The sequence below is a fragment of the Pleurodeles waltl genome, chromosome 6 (assembly GCF_031143425.1).
Source record: "Pleurodeles waltl isolate 20211129_DDA chromosome 6, aPleWal1.hap1.20221129, whole genome shotgun sequence".
Classification (NCBI taxonomy): domain Eukaryota; kingdom Metazoa; phylum Chordata; class Amphibia; order Caudata; family Salamandridae; genus Pleurodeles; species Pleurodeles waltl.
Window position 1 is genome coordinate 1,557,289,695 of NC_090445.1, and position 16,956 is coordinate 1,557,306,650.

General features: G+C 43.8%; 1 pseudogene; it reads left to right on the forward strand.

The window, feature by feature from the left end:
- Positions 1-16,956, forward strand: part of LOC138302234 (mitogen-activated protein kinase 11 pseudogene) — a 34,674-nt pseudogene that overhangs the window by 605 nt on the left and 17,113 nt on the right.

A 16,956-nucleotide genomic window follows, 5' to 3' on the forward strand; every position in this document is an offset into this window, starting at 1 on the left:
TACACAGGGAAACACCTTAAGGATACATTGTCTCCTCGCACTGGAAGGCATTCTGTCCCATCACATAAAACACCAGGTGCAAATAAAAGCCGAATTTGTATTTTTATTTGTTAAAGTCACATTTCTGTCTTTTTACAAAGTACTCTGAATTATAAAAGCACATATATTATGAGACCAATCATAAAAATACTCTATTCTCCAGTCTCCAAGAATTCCTTCATGTTTATACCTGCTGGAAAGATACTGTTAGCTCTTTACGAAACAAAATCAGGTAATTTCATTTTCTATAATTCATGATGGGGTAATATTTTTAGAGAGTGGGCGAATTAACCTATTTTGCTGTCTGGAAAAAAATATGCATGCACAAAAAAGTGCAAATGTGCAGTGCAATAAGCACAGTGCTTTAAAAAGCAGTGAACAGCACTGTGAATTCAGCACACATCGAAAGAGCTCAGATGCAGCTACATGTTTGACATAACAGTGTCACCATCAAGCCCCTCAGCTAGCCAAGACTGACACAAGGACCAAGCAGGAGGGCAAATAGAATGCCAGTTGCAGACAATACAGAGGTAGGCCCCACCATGGCTAGGCACAGTGTGTGAATCCCACGGGAAGGATTGACAGCGGTAGGTAGAGGAAAAGATGACAGTCCTGGTAGATGAGGTGGTTACAAAGTAGTCAAGTATTTTGCAAAGCCTAGTTGCTTGCCTTTTAGGTCTGGGCTTTAGACAGCGCATGTGCTGATCCAAAAGAGCCAAATTGTTTATACTTTGTGGGCTTCAGCTCACCCATAGGTTTCCCATTTGTTGGCTCCATCATCGCTCTTCTATTCTTTCTCCACAATTGTCCGTGGCATGCATGCGTCATGTCTCTTCCTGTGTTTAGCCCTCCCAGAGAGGAGGGACCAATTACTACTGTCCATCCATGTCTCCAATTTAATGACCATTTTAGGAACATATTTTTTTAAATTTGTTTTCAATTGCTCCAAGCGCCGTTGTAAACGGTGCTATAAACCACGTTGTTATCTCATCACATTGCTGAGCATTGAAAGACTGAATTCAAATGTCAAATGCTGTTTTCAAAGGATGCCTGTTCCATGCCCCAAGCCCTCCCGCTTCGCTGCTTTTTCTAAAATTAGTGACATCTTGGGCCGGAGGGGAGCAGCCGGGTGGCTCTCATGTTCCTCCAGCTGTTGCTTCTCTCATGAGAGTTAAAATTAGGGCTTCTTCAAAAGCTGGCACTAATGCTTCTTTTTATGCCAAGTTTCGCCACTACGAAGTTCAGCAGGTACACTACCATCACACCTACCGCCAGAAGGAGGCGCATCCTAACCCTTGCATGCCCCACTATTAGACAGCACTGCGAGGTCGCTATGCCTCTTGCGTCACTAGGTGGCTTTGATAGCTTCTCTGTTCCCTCACCCACCTGCTGCATGCCCACACCACGCCATTTTGAAATTGGCTCAGAATGCTCTGCCTGCAAACCAACCCCTCTAGTGCAGCCTCGCTCTTGCCTCACACTCTGACCTCTATAGCAGTTCTTGTCTAGCTGCTGTGCTCTATGGCATTCTTGCTACAGTTCCTTTGACTCTTCTCTATGGGAGTTCTCTTCCAGTGTCATTTCTTCTTCATGGCAGTTTGCACCAGGACTCTTTTCTCTGTAGCAGAACTGCACTTGCTCTTTGTTGCAGCGCCACTCACCATTTACCTCTATTTGAGACACATGTGCATTGTCTACCCAACTGCACTCACGGGAAGTACCTCATGGGGTGGTACCAACAGCGGTGTTTATGGCCGTAATTACACAAGTGAGTAATGGTACATCAGCTGCGGATGCTTGGGTGCTGCATCTGTCTGTGGAACACTTACTATCTAGCCATGCAATGCTGAAACACATTAACTTTGACAAAGCTAATAGATCTTGCATTGGCGAGACCTAATGGCTTTGCCAATGCTTGTTGTTCAAAGGTGACGTGGCCACGGTTTGGGTGGGGCAGCAGGGCTTGACTACTTCTGATTTGCATATGGTAGGTTGACGTATAATGGCTGAAATCAATGAAGGACAATACAACTCTATGAGTACAGAGTAATTACAAGATGGTCATATTGACTCAATGATTTCCACGTGTAACCATTTTTGCTGTCCAAGGCCAGGCTGTGTCAAGGCAGTCAAAGACAAAAGCAATTTTATTGCGGTGGCTGCATGCAAGAGGTAGAAGGCTTAAAAAACAAAATCAGCAACCTCAAAATATGGGCATGTAAAGCTGAAGTGAATAGCAGATCTCCGGATCGCACAACACCATTCACTGCGCCATCACCCTTTCATCACACTCCTCCACTCTGCACCAAGGTCCAGGACTTGCTCTGCCCTCGTGGCCAACATACCCAGTAGCCCCAGAGGTCAGGAGGAACTACCTATAAAAGATAACTGTGCAGACTAACACATCATGAACATGGTTTGGCTCCATGTGGGGTAGAATGACGGGTATGATATCTGGCATGCATTGAGTTAAGAACAGGGTGGGATTCTGGTGGTGGGGGTTCTTCTTGTGATGCTTTGTAGTCCAGGATGGCTTCAGATAAATAATGCATTAACATTAATCTTATGTTAGTCCTTTTTCATGAACTGTCATATCTGTGTGTTTCTGCAGGACTGTCACATTAGCAAGATGTTTATTCAAAAAGTGAAAAATCAAAGAATAGGATGGTGACTTTTAGATCAGGAGATCCTGTAGAGCTGATGCTGCTGTCTACTCCGGCAGCTTCTATAGCTCTAATTCTTAACATATGAGATTACTCTTGGTAGCAGTGGGTTAATCATCACCATCACATGCCAAAAAAGCAAACACTGAAGGACTAACCTAAGAGCTTCCCTTCTAATTTTATTTACCTCATTCACAAATAAAAAAGGCACTCTGTAGAAGTAAGTCCGTACGTCTTCCTTTGAGCTAATCAGTTTCTTGCAGGGCATGGTGGATGCTCAGTCATGTGCGTTCATCAGTGGTTTTAGTGTGTATTCTGTCATCCATCCCTATGGGCAATATTTTGTTTTCTTTGTTGAATCAGATGAAGTTCAACCGCAAGAAAAGCGTCGCCATAAAAGGGGCGTTTTCTGGTGCCCTGTCCCCTTTACCTGGATGAGCCGCTACAGTCTCCTAGAGATTTTTGTTCAAGATCCAGTGGGAGTTTTCCATCCACCATAAAACACAAACCTCCTCTCTCCCTACTGAAGACAGCTTTGGGACACAGTCTTTCACCTGTCAGGCATGGGCTGACACATGATTCTCTCAGCTCCAACACTCCCAGTCTTTTAGGGGTGAGTCTGACATGTGACTAACTCTGGCCCAGCCCCCTTGCCTTTCTGATTAGGCTTTGGGTGACAGAAAATCGATCACAGGCAGGCAAATCACCCCAAGATTCAGATGATCCATCTGCGCATCTAGTCAAGCTATTTGACAAAGCCATTTGGGAAAGACACCTCCTTCCTAACTCGTTTGAAAACTCTCTGACAGCATAAAATAAAAATTAAAAAACATGATTTTTGGTCGAACAGGGAAGTGGTCTCTGAGGTCCACATCAATGTCAGCACCCATGTAGTATTCTAGCACTTTCATTACTTCATAACTGATCCTTCGCACCACTGGCCTCCTATGAAGTTGAAGGCCAGGCCTCAGTGAAACTAGTACGGGAGGGATGGAAAGTGAGACATCTCAAGGTTTAACTGGTCCATCCACTGGCCTCGTGTGAAAGCTGGAGCAAGACTTCATAAGGCAAGGTGAATGCCTCTCTCCCCACACCAGCAAATGAACACACAACTCAATCAGATTGAAATACTCCTGTGAAGGCCAGGGCCAAGTTCAAGCAAACAACACCCTTTCCCAGATTTGCCTGGTTTACAGCAAACAAAGAGATTATGGGAACAGGTCAAACATTTCATGGGACTACTTCCAAGTCCAGGGGAGGAAGTTTAGTGCTTAAGTCTACTTGATCTGGATTGATCTAAGATTGCAGGAAAGACTCAATCTGCATTTTATGAAGGATGTGCTGTCTAAATACGTCTCTAGCCCTTCCTTGATGACACTGCTCATTGTCCAGTAGAGTATAACACGGTCATTAGACTTTAGAGATGAACTCACTCACGCGTCCTCACACCTGCCAATCATTAGTAGGTACAGTACAGCATCCAGTTGTTTGAAAAATATATAATCTCTCATTGGACAATCGTCACAAGTAAAAAATTACAAACAATATTCAGGGAACCATAAACTCCCAAATAACACTTCTGGATTCTTCCCTCCTCTATCCCTCCATTACTATAGTCAATCCAACTAATAAACTCACATATCCTCTGCTCAAATTAACTCATACTAATACTAATACTGTACTCATATTTCCCTATACTAATCAACCACTAATTCCTCTTGGGTTCCGGAGTAGCGTGCTACTCGCCGAAAAGTGCTTCAATGCCTTGTCAGAGGTAGTAAGCACTATATAAATACTATTACTATCACAATTACAATTGTTTTCATATCAGTGAGGAGGAAATTTAAAAGAGGCAATTGTTCATGTAGACATAATGATAGGAGAAGAAAACGTAAAGCTGCAGCTATTACATACCCAGTAGAATGGCACACGCCTGAGCTTGCTGTGTAACAATAGTAGTGAGAGGTGATACTATCAGCACCATAAACTGGAGCATCACTCAGAGTATACATTATTTTACACGTGTGTTTTCCTATGTAGTGTACGTGCTTAAACGGCTGGATGACGAGATACTATATGTTGGATGAAAAAAAGAAACACAAAATAAATTTAAGAAAAAGCCCATAGATTTGGCTACTGCCTGACACTTCAAGAAGCAGGTCACACATATAATCAGATTTGTTATTGACCTATAGCCATCACAAAAAGCTGATTTGCGAGGCAGTAGCAGAGAAAGCCCGTTACAACAAGAAATAATGTGGAGAGACACCTTAGACAGTTGAGCACTTCACTGTCTTAAAGAAACATTGGAATTGGCCTGTTTCTTGTAAACAGAGCGTTTATGTGAATTAAGTAAATGTGAGCGGGTACATGTACAGAGGCTCAGTCCAGAGGAAGGCAAGGAGGAGATATGAACAATAACAAACTCTAGAGGTTTTGTAGGGGAAACAAAAATTGGGGTTTATGTATACTTTTAACAGGGGCTGGATTTGTACAGTGATCGCTCACTCACGTGTTACTTGTGAACTCTGCATTTTTACAAACTGTTAGATGGGAATTTTGCATATAATGAAATGTGAAGCCATCGCAAATGATATATACAGTACTGGAAACTGTTAGATTAAAGTTAGATGCAATGTAAATGTGTAGTTTGTGAGAGTTTTAAAAGGAGCTGCGTATTATTTTCACAGACCTGTGACCATTTGATTAAAATCTTGAAATTCTTGACAAAAGATTCCATCTTACCCTGAAGAAGAAACAATAAGCCTCATTGTCCATTGGAAACTGAGATAACTCAAAGATTGTTTCCATTTTTGAGGTACATGAATTGCATTATGAATTAGCTGAATAATTAACTTGTTTCCTGAAAGATACACCCTCATTATAAAAATACAATAAATTACCAGCCTCTTATGGATCAAGAGCTGACATAATTATTTGAAGAATTTTGACCTTACTGATTTGAAAAGGAGAGAAATGTTTAAATGTCAGTACTGCGAAACTCTTCAATCACAAACAAAAGCATATGATTGAAATTGATTAAGAGATCAACAAGGGTTGTTACAGTCACAATGAGCAAGGTTAACAATGCTTAACAATAGAGGTGGGGATTTACATCTGTCCTTGAAGGTATTGTTACGTTTGTGTCTGTTTACAAGCATTCCCACAAGTATTCCAGGAAAGCGTCACGTCTACTACTAAGAATGCCCTATTAAATGGCACAAGTGGTCCTATTCCCCTCTGTAGAATTCGACATAGCATAGCTTTCCACAGAGATAAAACTGAGTTTTCTAAACACGTACATTTTTCTCTGATTAAAGTATTTTTTTCTCCATGGAGAAATCTCTTCCCCCATCCCTCCAACAAATCTGTGGTGATCCGTTTCACTTCCCAAGCTGAAAGGGTAGTGACTCCAGCCCTAGGTTGAAGTAATTGTTCGGCCATGTCAGCAAATGCATCTTTCTCATTACTACTTGTTACTATTGTATGTTGCTCAACACTCTTGAAAGAGAAAACTGCAGAAGTAAATGCATTTACTCTGACCAGGAATCTACGTGCATTTAGGCCAAAAGTACCTTTGTGACTAGGGCTCAATGTGTTTAATAATGAGAATACGGAAAAGTGAGGAGATGTGGTGTTATGGCTAGAGCTGATGACTTTGGAATACAGAGAACTAGGGGGCATATTTATACTCTGTTTGCACTGAATTAGCATCATTTCTTTTTACTCTAATCTGGTGCAAAACTAACTCCATATTTATACTTTGGTGCTAGACCCTTCTAACGCCAAATTTATGGAGTTAAAGTCATTTTTTGGAAGTGGAGACCTACCTTGCCTTAATGAGATGCAAGGTAGGTTATTATTTCTTGTTTACAAATCCCCTCATCTCTCACGCTTGACCAAAACTTCAGTGATGCTTGTAATCCCTGATAAGTCCATGCCGTCATTTGGCATTCTGCTCTTATAGCTTGTAACATACTTGACGGAGGTAATGATAACAAACGCTTTATACAAAAGCTTTCTTCTGTCTCCCAATTTAGTTTCTCTGATAGTGTTAGGACTTCCACCCCATATTGAAACTGGGGACATACCATTGCATTAAAAGCAGAGATAACCGGCTGGAGGGGAGGACCCCCATATTTACTACTAAATTGTTTCAATCCCCAGACTGATGATAAAGCTTTATTTTTGAAGGCTTCAATATGATCTTTTCATTTCAGGTCTGAGTCAAACCACATACCTAAGTATTTATATTTTTTTACCTTCTCTAGTTTTTGTCCTCCTAGCCGGTAAACAAAATCACTCTTCATTTTCCCTATAGACATAATCTTAGTTTTTTCTAAATTTATGACCATTTTTTTCTTTTGGCAATAAGAGTGGAACACCTCTAGTTTCCTTTGTAGACCTAACTCCGTTTTTTATCCATTAACACTAAATCAGCAGCATATAATAAGCAGGAAACGTGTACACCATTCATTTTTGGGCTAAGGCCTTTGACCTCCTGCAGCAACCCGGGCAAATCTGACAAAAATAATGTGAATAATATTGGTGCCAACACGCAACCTTGGCGCAAACCACTCTTTATAGGAATCTTTTTTGACAGTGAGCCACTCTTGTCTAAAATTACTTGGGCCCAATTTTGCGAATGCAGGCCCTGAAGGAGATATAATAAATTAAATTCAATTACTAACTGTCTTAACATATTCCATGGCAAATTTCTATCTACTAAATTAAATGCGGCGTGAAAATCCACAAAACAGCAGTAGAAGCTTCCTCGCATTTCCATTGATTTGCTAAAGACCATAAACTTAAGCAATGATCAATTGTCGAGTGCCCTTCCTTAAATCCGCCTTGTTCTACATTTTTCTCTGCCTAGTCTTTAATTTTCCTCTGCCCAGTCTTTAATTAACACCAGCAATATCTTTGTGAATATCTTTTCACCTACATCTAATAAACTTATCAACTGATAATTTTTAGATTGTGTTGGGTCTTCCTTCTTATGGATAGGTCTTCTCACGGCTCCCTTCCAATTCTCTTGAAAACGGCCGGGATCAAGAATCTTACCAAATGTATCATTAAAAAATGTAGACCACCAATCAATATATTTTTTTTATTATTATAGCTGGGAGATTATCCGGGCCTGCCGCTTTAATTAGTTTAAGTGCTACAATAGTTTATTTTATTTTTTGTGGGGCAAACGCTAATCTCATATTCTCACCCATCTTCCTACTGACACCATGTCCTTCCTCGGTGCCAATACCATCGTATACGATAGACAGATATTTACACCAATCCTTTTCCCCAACCAAACACCGCATGGTTCCTGATACTTTCCCCTCCCTTACCAACTGCCAGAATCCCCTAATATTCTTTGTTCTTATCACTTCGATCATTGTGTCCTAATTTTTGTTGATATATTCCCGTTTCTTTTGTTTTATGAGTGTTTTATATCTCAAGTTTGCCTGACAGAGCTGCACTTCTATATCGGTAGTAGGTCTTTTCCTAAATTCCCTTTCTAATCTTCGAATCTTTTGCTTTTTACTCCTACATTCCCAATCAAACCATACTTTACTATTATTAATCTTATATTGTTCTCCCTTCATCTTTCCCACTTGCTGTTTTTTTAATTTTGTTTTTAGGCAATCCACCATTAACGCAATGCCCTTATTATAACCTTTAAACGCACCTCTTGGATCTTCCTCCAATGGAAAGTTTAGATAATTGACTATCAATTCATTAATTATTTCTAGACTGATTTCTGTCAAACGGGTCTTTATTCTACGAGGGTACTCAACTAGTGCTATCACTGCCTTTTCTCTTTGATTTTTATCAGTTGATCGTATTGTTAATTGAAGTGGCCAGTGATCACTGCCCTCTATATACTCAACTTCAAAATCCTGCACTTCTCCAAAGGACCAAGCGTTTACAAAAACATAATCAATGGGGCAAGTCTGATTGCCTAATCGAAAAGTCTGTTTTGCCAGGCGGTCCTTCTTCATTCGACCATTTAGACAGAACATACCTTGGGATCCCAAGGTTCTTACTAGGGATAAATCACGTTCAGAGCATTCTACTTTTGGGAAGATGCTATTTGGAATTTGTGCAACTATCAATAATTCCTATAACAGTTTATCAATACTATTGGGGTTAAGTTTGTGGTTAAAATCTCCCAACATTAGGGTCAAATATCCTGGTTTACCAATGCTTAATAATTCCAGATTTTCCTTAAACAGACCCCGCTGAATGTCATAATCATACATTTTCTCCGGTTGTATATATACATTAATTATTATTAACCGTACAGCTCCTCCAATTGCATTATAGAGATCCACCTGGCCTGCTGTGAGAAAGTAGCCTCTTTCTAGCCTTGTTACCCCCACTTTTGGCCTGTTTGTGAGTGTATGTCAGGGTGTTTTCACTGTCTCACTGGGATCCTGCTAGCCAGGGCCCAGTGCTCATAGTGAAAACCCTATGTTTTCAGTATGTTTGTTATGTGTCACTGGGACCCTGCTAGTCAGGACCCCAGTGCTCATAAGTTTGTGGCCTATATGTATGTGTTCCCTGTGTGGTGCCTAACTGTCTCACTGAGGCTCTGCTAATCAGAACCTCAGTGGTTATGCTCTCTCATTTCTTTCAAATTGTCACTAACAGGCTAGTGACCAATTTTACCAATTTACATTGGCTCACTGGAACACCCTTATAATTCCCTAGTATATGGTACTGAGGTACCCAGGGTATTGGGGTTCCAGGAGATCCCTATGGGCTGCAGCATTTCTTTTGCCACCCATAGGGAGCTCTGACAATTCTTACACAGGCCTGCCACTGCAGCCTGAGTGAAATAACGTCCACGTTATTTCACAGCCATTTTACACTGCACTTAAGTAACTTATAAGTCACCTATATGTCTAACCTTTACCTGGAAAAGGTTGGGTGCTAAGTTACTTAGTGTGTGGGCACCCTGGCACTAGCCAAGGTGCCCCCACATTGTTCAGGGCCAATTCCCTGGACTTTGTGAGTGCGGGGACACCATTACACACGTGCACTACATATAGGTCGCTACCTATATGTAGCTTCACAATGGTAACTCCGAATATGGCCATGTAACACGTCTATGATCATGGAATTGCCCCCTCTATGCCATCCTGGCATAGTTGGCACAATCCCATGATCCCAGTGGTCTGTAGCACAGACCCTGGTACTGCCAAACTGCCTTTCCCGGGGTTTCACTGCAGCTGCTGCTGCTGCCAACCCCTCAGACAGGTTTCTGCCCTCCTGGGGTCCAGCCAGGCTTGGCCCAGGATGCCAGAACAAAGGACTTCCTCTGAGAGAGGGTGTTACACCCTCTCCCTTTGGAAAATGGTGTGAAGGCAGGGGAGGAGTAGCCTCCCCCAGCCTCTGGAAATGCTTTAATGGGCACACATGGTGCCCATTTCTGCATAAGCCAGTCTACACCGGTTCAGGGACCCCTTAGCCCTGCTCTGGCGCGAAACTGGACAAAGGAAAGGGGAGTGACCACTCCCCTGACCTGCACCTCCCCTGGGAGGTGCCCAGAGCTCCTCCAGTGTGCTCCAGACCTCTGCCATCTTGGAAACAGAGGTGCTGCTGGCACACTGGACAGCTCTGAGTGGCCAGTGCCAACAGGTGACGTCAGAGACTCCTTCTGATAGGCTCCTTCAGGTGTCGCTAGCCTATCCTCTCTCCTAGGTAGCCAAACCCTCTTTTCTGGCTATTTAGGGTCTCTGTCTCTGGGGATTCCTTAGATAACGAATGCAAGAGCTCATCAGAGTTCCTCTGCATCTCTCTCTTCACCTTCTGCCAAGGAATCGACTGCTGACCGCGCTGGAAGCCTGCAAAACTGCAACAAAGTAGCGAAGACGACTACTGCAACTCTGTAACGCTGATCCTGCCGCCTTCTCGACTGTTTTCCTGGTGGTGCATGCTGTGGGGGTAGTCTGCCTCCTCTCTGCACTAGAAGCTCTGAAGAAATCTCCTGTGGGCCGACGGAATCGCCCCCCTGCAACCGCAGGCACCAAAGAACTGCATTACCGGTACCCTGGGTCTCCTCTCAGCACGACGAGCGAGGTCTCTTGATTCCAGCAACTCTGTCCAAGTGACTCCCACAGTCCAGTGACTCTTCAGTCCAAGTTTGGTGGAGGTAAGTCCTTGCCTCCCCACGCCAGACTGCATTGCTGGGAACTGCGACTTTTGCAGCTACTCCGGCCTCTGTGCACTTCCGGCGGAAATCCTTTGTGCACAGCCAAGCCTGGGTCCACAGCACTCTAACCTGCATTGCACGACTTCCTAAGTTGTCCTCCGGCGACGTGGGACTCCTTTGTGCGACTTCGGGTGAGCACCGTTTCACTCCTCTTCGTAGTGCCTGATCCAGCACTTCTGCGGATACTGCCTGCTTCTGAGAGGGCTCCTTGTCTTGCTCGACGCCCCCACTGTCCCCAGACGCAATTGGCGACATCCTGGTCTCTCCTGGGCCACAGCAGCATCCAAAAACCCTAACCGCACGATTTGCAGCTAGCAAGGCTTGTTGGCAGTCTTTCGGCGGAAAAACACTTCTGCACGACTCTTCACGGCGTGGGGGATCCATCCTCCAAAGGGGAAGTCTCTAGCCCTTGTCGTTCCTGCAGAATTCTCAGCTTCTACTGTCCAGTAGTAGCTTCTTTGCACCCACAGCTGGCATTTACTGGGCATCTGCCCATCTCCGACTTGCTTGTGACTTTTGGACTTGGTCCCCTTGTTCCACAGGTACCCTCGACTGGAAATCCATCGTTGTTGCATTGCTGGTTTGTGTCTTTCCTGCAGAATTCCCCTATCACGACTTCTATGTCCTTTGGGGAACTTTAGTGCACTTTGCACTCACTTTTCAGGGTCTTGGGGTGGGCTATTTTTCTAACCCTAACTGTTTTCTTACAGTCCCAATGACCCTCTACAAGGTCACATAGGTTTGGGGTCCATTCGTGGTTCGCCTTCCACTTTTGGAGTATATGGTTTGTGTTGCCCCTATCCCTATGTGTCCCCATTGCATCCTATTATAACTTTACAGTGTTTGCACTGTTTTCTAATACTATACTGCATATTTTTGGTATTGTGTACATATATCTTGTGTATATTTGCTATCCTCATACTGAGGGTACTCACTGAGATACCTGTGGCATATTGTCATAAAAATAAAGTACCTTTATTTTTAGTATATCTGTGTATTGTGTTTTCTTATGATATTGTGCATATGACACTTGTGGTACTGTAGGAGCTTCACTCGTCTCCTAGTTCAGCCTAAGCTGCTCTGCTAAGCTACCATTATCTATCAGCCTAAGCTGCTAGACACCCTATACACTAATAAGGGATACCTGGGCCTGGTGCAAGGTGTAAGTACCCCTTGGTACTCACTACAAGCCAGTCCAGCCTCCTACACCTGCCAATAGCCACAGTCATTTAGGGGGTTATTACAACTTTGGAGGAGGTGTTAATCCGTCCCAAAAGTGACGGTAAAGTGACGGATATACCACCAGCCGTATTACGAGTCCATTATATCCTATGGAACTCGTAATACGGCTGGTGGTATATCCGTCACTTTACCGTCACTTTTGGGACGGATTAACACCTCCTCCAAAGTTGTAATAACCCCCTTAGTCTTTATCTCCATGAACTTATTTGCTCTTCTTGTTGTGGCTAAGGTCATTAGACCCCCTGATGGACGACCTAACCCTTGCCTTGTTGCTCCCCTAAATAGTCTCATAAAACCATCGACGGGATCGGGTTCATCGCACAACCAAGTTTCCTGGAAACACACTATATCATACTTTCCAAGCTCTTTTTTAAATAGGTCTTGTTTTAAATGCTTCTTATAACCTCCCAAGTTCAAGGAAAAAAATCAAATGGCTGTGTGGCGAGCCTAACTCCTAGTCTACGACATTTGATTCGCACCTCCTATAATTATCACAAGGGTATACAGAGGGCTTAGGACAATTCCTCCACTCTGGGTCATTATTTCCAGTAGTAACAGTTACACTTAACCTACTATTGTTTCTATCCATACACCTTCTTCAGTTGTTATTCTATAACAAGTTATATTGCACTCGGTTAGGGATCAATCCTGCTTGACATATAAGGGCCCTCCCTTCTTGACTCTCGCACCCTAACTCTCTTTGTTGTACTAATCGTATACCCTCCTTCCCTAATTCCGCCTCTGCTTGCAGTACCAAAAGTCTAATGCATTCAGAGTAGAAGAGTGCTTTAGTCACCTCTTCCCCCTCCGTGCTTAATATGAATCCAATTTGCTTTATGTCATCTGACTCAATTTCGCATAGACTTGGACACCGGGCCATAACTTCTAGGAGTCGGGTACGATTCAAAGGTTTTAGCTTTCTATGTCTTTCCCTCCCAATCTCTCTTCCCCATGGTGCTAGATAGATCCACCTACATTTATTTCTGCTAGGGCTCTCGCAGTCCCTCTTTTTCCCGAGGCCCTTAGATTCCATTATTTCAAGCTCCATCCCCACAGCTGTTCTATGAGTAACATCCTTCTTTTTTTCTTGCTGGCTAACTTCTCTGTATGGTACGATAGGTACTTTCTGTAGAGTGGCCCCTTGCTCTAGGGCTGCAACTTCCCACCCTTGTCCTTGTTCTATCCTTGGGGTATTGGCCTGGTCTATCTTTCCCTCGCTCCCTACAGACGTTTTCCTCCCAACATTCCTTTGTTTACTCTGCCTACTTTGCCTCCTACAGCAAAGTTTATAGTGACAACTATTAAACCCATAACCCTTCCTACCCCTTCTATGATTCCTCTTTATCACCAGCATTAGTTGTTTAGAGACATATACTGACGCTTGGTCTAAAATCTGTATTTTATCTATTTCCCCTCCTTCATTACTGGACTCCCAGGTATCATGGATATCACAAGTATCTGGTTCTTGATCTATTTTTTCTAGCACTGGACTTACTAGGGTTGGCATACTGCTATTAATACATTTTAACTCTGCTGTTATCCCTTGCAATTGATTTTTATGTACTTTCTTCAAACTATTGTTTACAGTCAGTACTTCCAAGATTGCCTGCAAAGTCTTCTGCATTAGGAACATTACCTCTAATAACGATTCAGCTGGTACAGCAGTAGTATCAAAAACAGATGCAGAATGTTTACCCAAAATAGGTGACGATGACAATATATCCAACTTTTTACTACCTTCTGCAGTGTCCCCCCAACCCAACTCCAAAAATCTCCCCCCTCTCCAAAGCCGGCGGTATCATCCCCTCAAAGTTTGTACTATCCCTTTCTTGGGATGAGATGCAGGGGGATGACGATTGCCTGGGTTCCATCAACCCTTCACATCCGCCTCCCTCCTCTGACCTCCTCACTAATAACAAGTCCTCTGTTTGCAATGAGTCTGAAATCGGGAACTCGTTCCTCTCACAAAGCTCAGAATACTCCCTTACATTCTGATTAGCATCGACCATATTACTCCCCTTTGACAACTGTAGCTGTGACGTGTGGTGGTTTTTAAAAAAAATATCGCCCCACAAAATCTCTAATAGATGTTTCAATTGGAGTTCCTGAGGACCTTTCATGATTATCCCTGGCAGCTCTATCTGCTCTACTAACTCTCGAGGCCTCCTCCTGTCCTGATCCAGATAACAGAAGTTCTTGCTCCCCTCCTCCTACTTGATCTCCACACGGCGGTGATCCTAGCAACGGGTATTCCTCCATGGACTCCCTTGCCTTAAGGCGTGGTTTTGGTCCCCTTTTCCCACCACCACCACCACGTGATCTCCCCTTTCTCGCCGACATTATATATATCCCTTGTTAGGGTGGTACTCCCCACACAAGACCTCAAAAAAGGCACAGGGACAGATTACACCTTAGACTTAGACTTTTGCCAATCAATTTGGTCCTCAGATGATCGTTCAGGAGTTATGGCCCTGTTACTGCCCTGTTATTGCCGAGATCTAATTGTAGCTGGTCATTTTCTGGGGGAATTTCCTCAAACTTCACAAAGTCTGCTGTAGCCTGAGCTCCACAGGGATCTTCAGCAACTTGCTGCTCCTCGCTGCTAGACAGAACAATGATATGGGGGGACAGAGGAGCACAGGAGCACAGGAGAACACAGAATGGCCTTACTCAGGGGCAAGACCGAGGCCTCCACATCAACACCAGCTCAACTCCACCCACGAGTCCCACCCCAGTAAGCTCCAAGCCAAACCACGCTCTGACTTCAAATGCCCTTGAACACCTCTAATTTGTCCTTTAATTCTAGCCTTCCTTTGATGGTAGCCCAGCAGTTCCGTATATATATATATATATTTATATATTTATATCTATATTTGAAATCCTACAGTGGCTTCATGGGTACTTCATGGATGCAGCCCAGTCACAGGCTGTGACACGGTCTCCAGCAGCTTCTACCCCTACCTGGGCCCCGGCCTCCGCTCCTATCGGGCCACCAAGATCACAGACCCTCCTGTGGGTCATTAAGCGGCGACGGCAGCACACTGTGCACTGCCACTGTGCACTAGCAGGCAAACAGCGGCACCGTATCTGCTGTGTCCGTTGTGCTCACCTCAAATCACAGCCACAACCAGCTGTCGGCGCTGTCGGCGGCCGGGCAGGGATCGGGAAGTGGTCTAAAATCCTAAAATCCCAGACGAGCGGCAGTCGCTAGCAACAGCCGTGGTGAGCAGTAGCCGCGGCGAGAAATTACAACAGCGGTAACAGGCTCTGCCTCTTCCTCTTCTTCCTCCGTAGCGTAGCGTAGCCTCTGTCTCTCCGTAGCATAGCCTCTGTCTCTCCGTATGGTGGCTGATCTGCTTGCACCAAACTATAATTATGGAGTTCGTTTTGCACCGAATTAGAGTAAAAAACAATGATGCTAATTCAGTGCACAGAGTATAAATATGCCCCTTAGCGTCAAAAAATGACGCTAATCTGGTTAGTAATTTATTTTGACTCTAACCTGCCTAGCGTCATTTTTTTTTAATGCTAGCCTACCCTTTGCACCGGCTTGCACGATTCCATAAATATGGTGCCCAGATGGAGCTAAAAAATGGTGCAAGCCGGTGCAAAACGTTTTGGTGCAAAAAGTAAAAAAGTATAAATAAGGCCCCAGGTTTGAATCCTGGCTTCGGATCAGCATCCGTTGATTCTGATCAATTCCCCTGGAGGCTATTTAGAGGTTGGAGGATGGGATACTCCATCAAAACAAGACAAATATCCTGTCTGCTGTATTTGAAGTGCCATAGGCTATAATGTACTTCTAATAGTGCGGTTGGGATATATGCCATGTTTATAACAGAGTTTCCTATCCTCCAAACTGTAAATAAGGACCTTAACCTCCCTGTGCCTAAAAAGGGAAAACAAAACCCCGCAACACGCTCTGTTTTTTTTGTAACATGCTCAAATGCCACTGCACAAGGTTAGAGCTATTGGAAAACAAAAACAATTTGCAAAGATTTTACTGTGAGAATGGTGTAACTACTCTTCTAGTACTCCTGGCCTGTATTGACGCCCAGGAGTAAGCCAGTAGTACTTTGGCTTTGGTAATAATGGGCTCACTCCTGGCTTAATCCTGGAAATCAGCAGTAAGCTGGTAGTACTAAAAAACGAATTTACAGCTAAATCCTTGTGACTCTGAACCAAAGAGTTTGAGGTAATTTAGGGTGGACACTCCAGGACATATTAGGGAAACCTATGTTCCTCCCGAGAAAGAAGGTGCAACTGCTTTGCAGTTTCCGAGACAAAGGAAATCTTATTTGCAAGAGCAATATCAACCACTATAAACATCAACAGCATCAAGGTAAAATAGAGGCAAACTAATTGAGGCACATTCCCTGTAACTCGACTGTTAAGGGCGGCCATGCACACCTCATGGTGAACTGCCTCCTCCAAAGTGGGGTCTTCACCAGAGCTATGTAGGGGAGGTTCTTACAAGGAGGAGGCTCCAACCTGGCTCCAGAAAAATATTCCTAACTGAGATGAGGGACAGTCCAAGCAGATGAACACAGACCAGTAACCACGAAAAGTTTTTCCAATCCCAAAGATCTCTTGTACAACACAAGGCTCCTTTCACTCCCTTTCCCACATCCAAACATCCACATATAGGCCCTCATTACAACCTTGGCTGTAAATGCCACCAACCGCCGTGCTGACGGCCGCCAACATACCGTGAACTTGGCGGTATACCGCTACGGGTATTATGGCCCACACATAGAAATCTGCCACTATACAGACACCCACTGAAGTCCGCCAGAC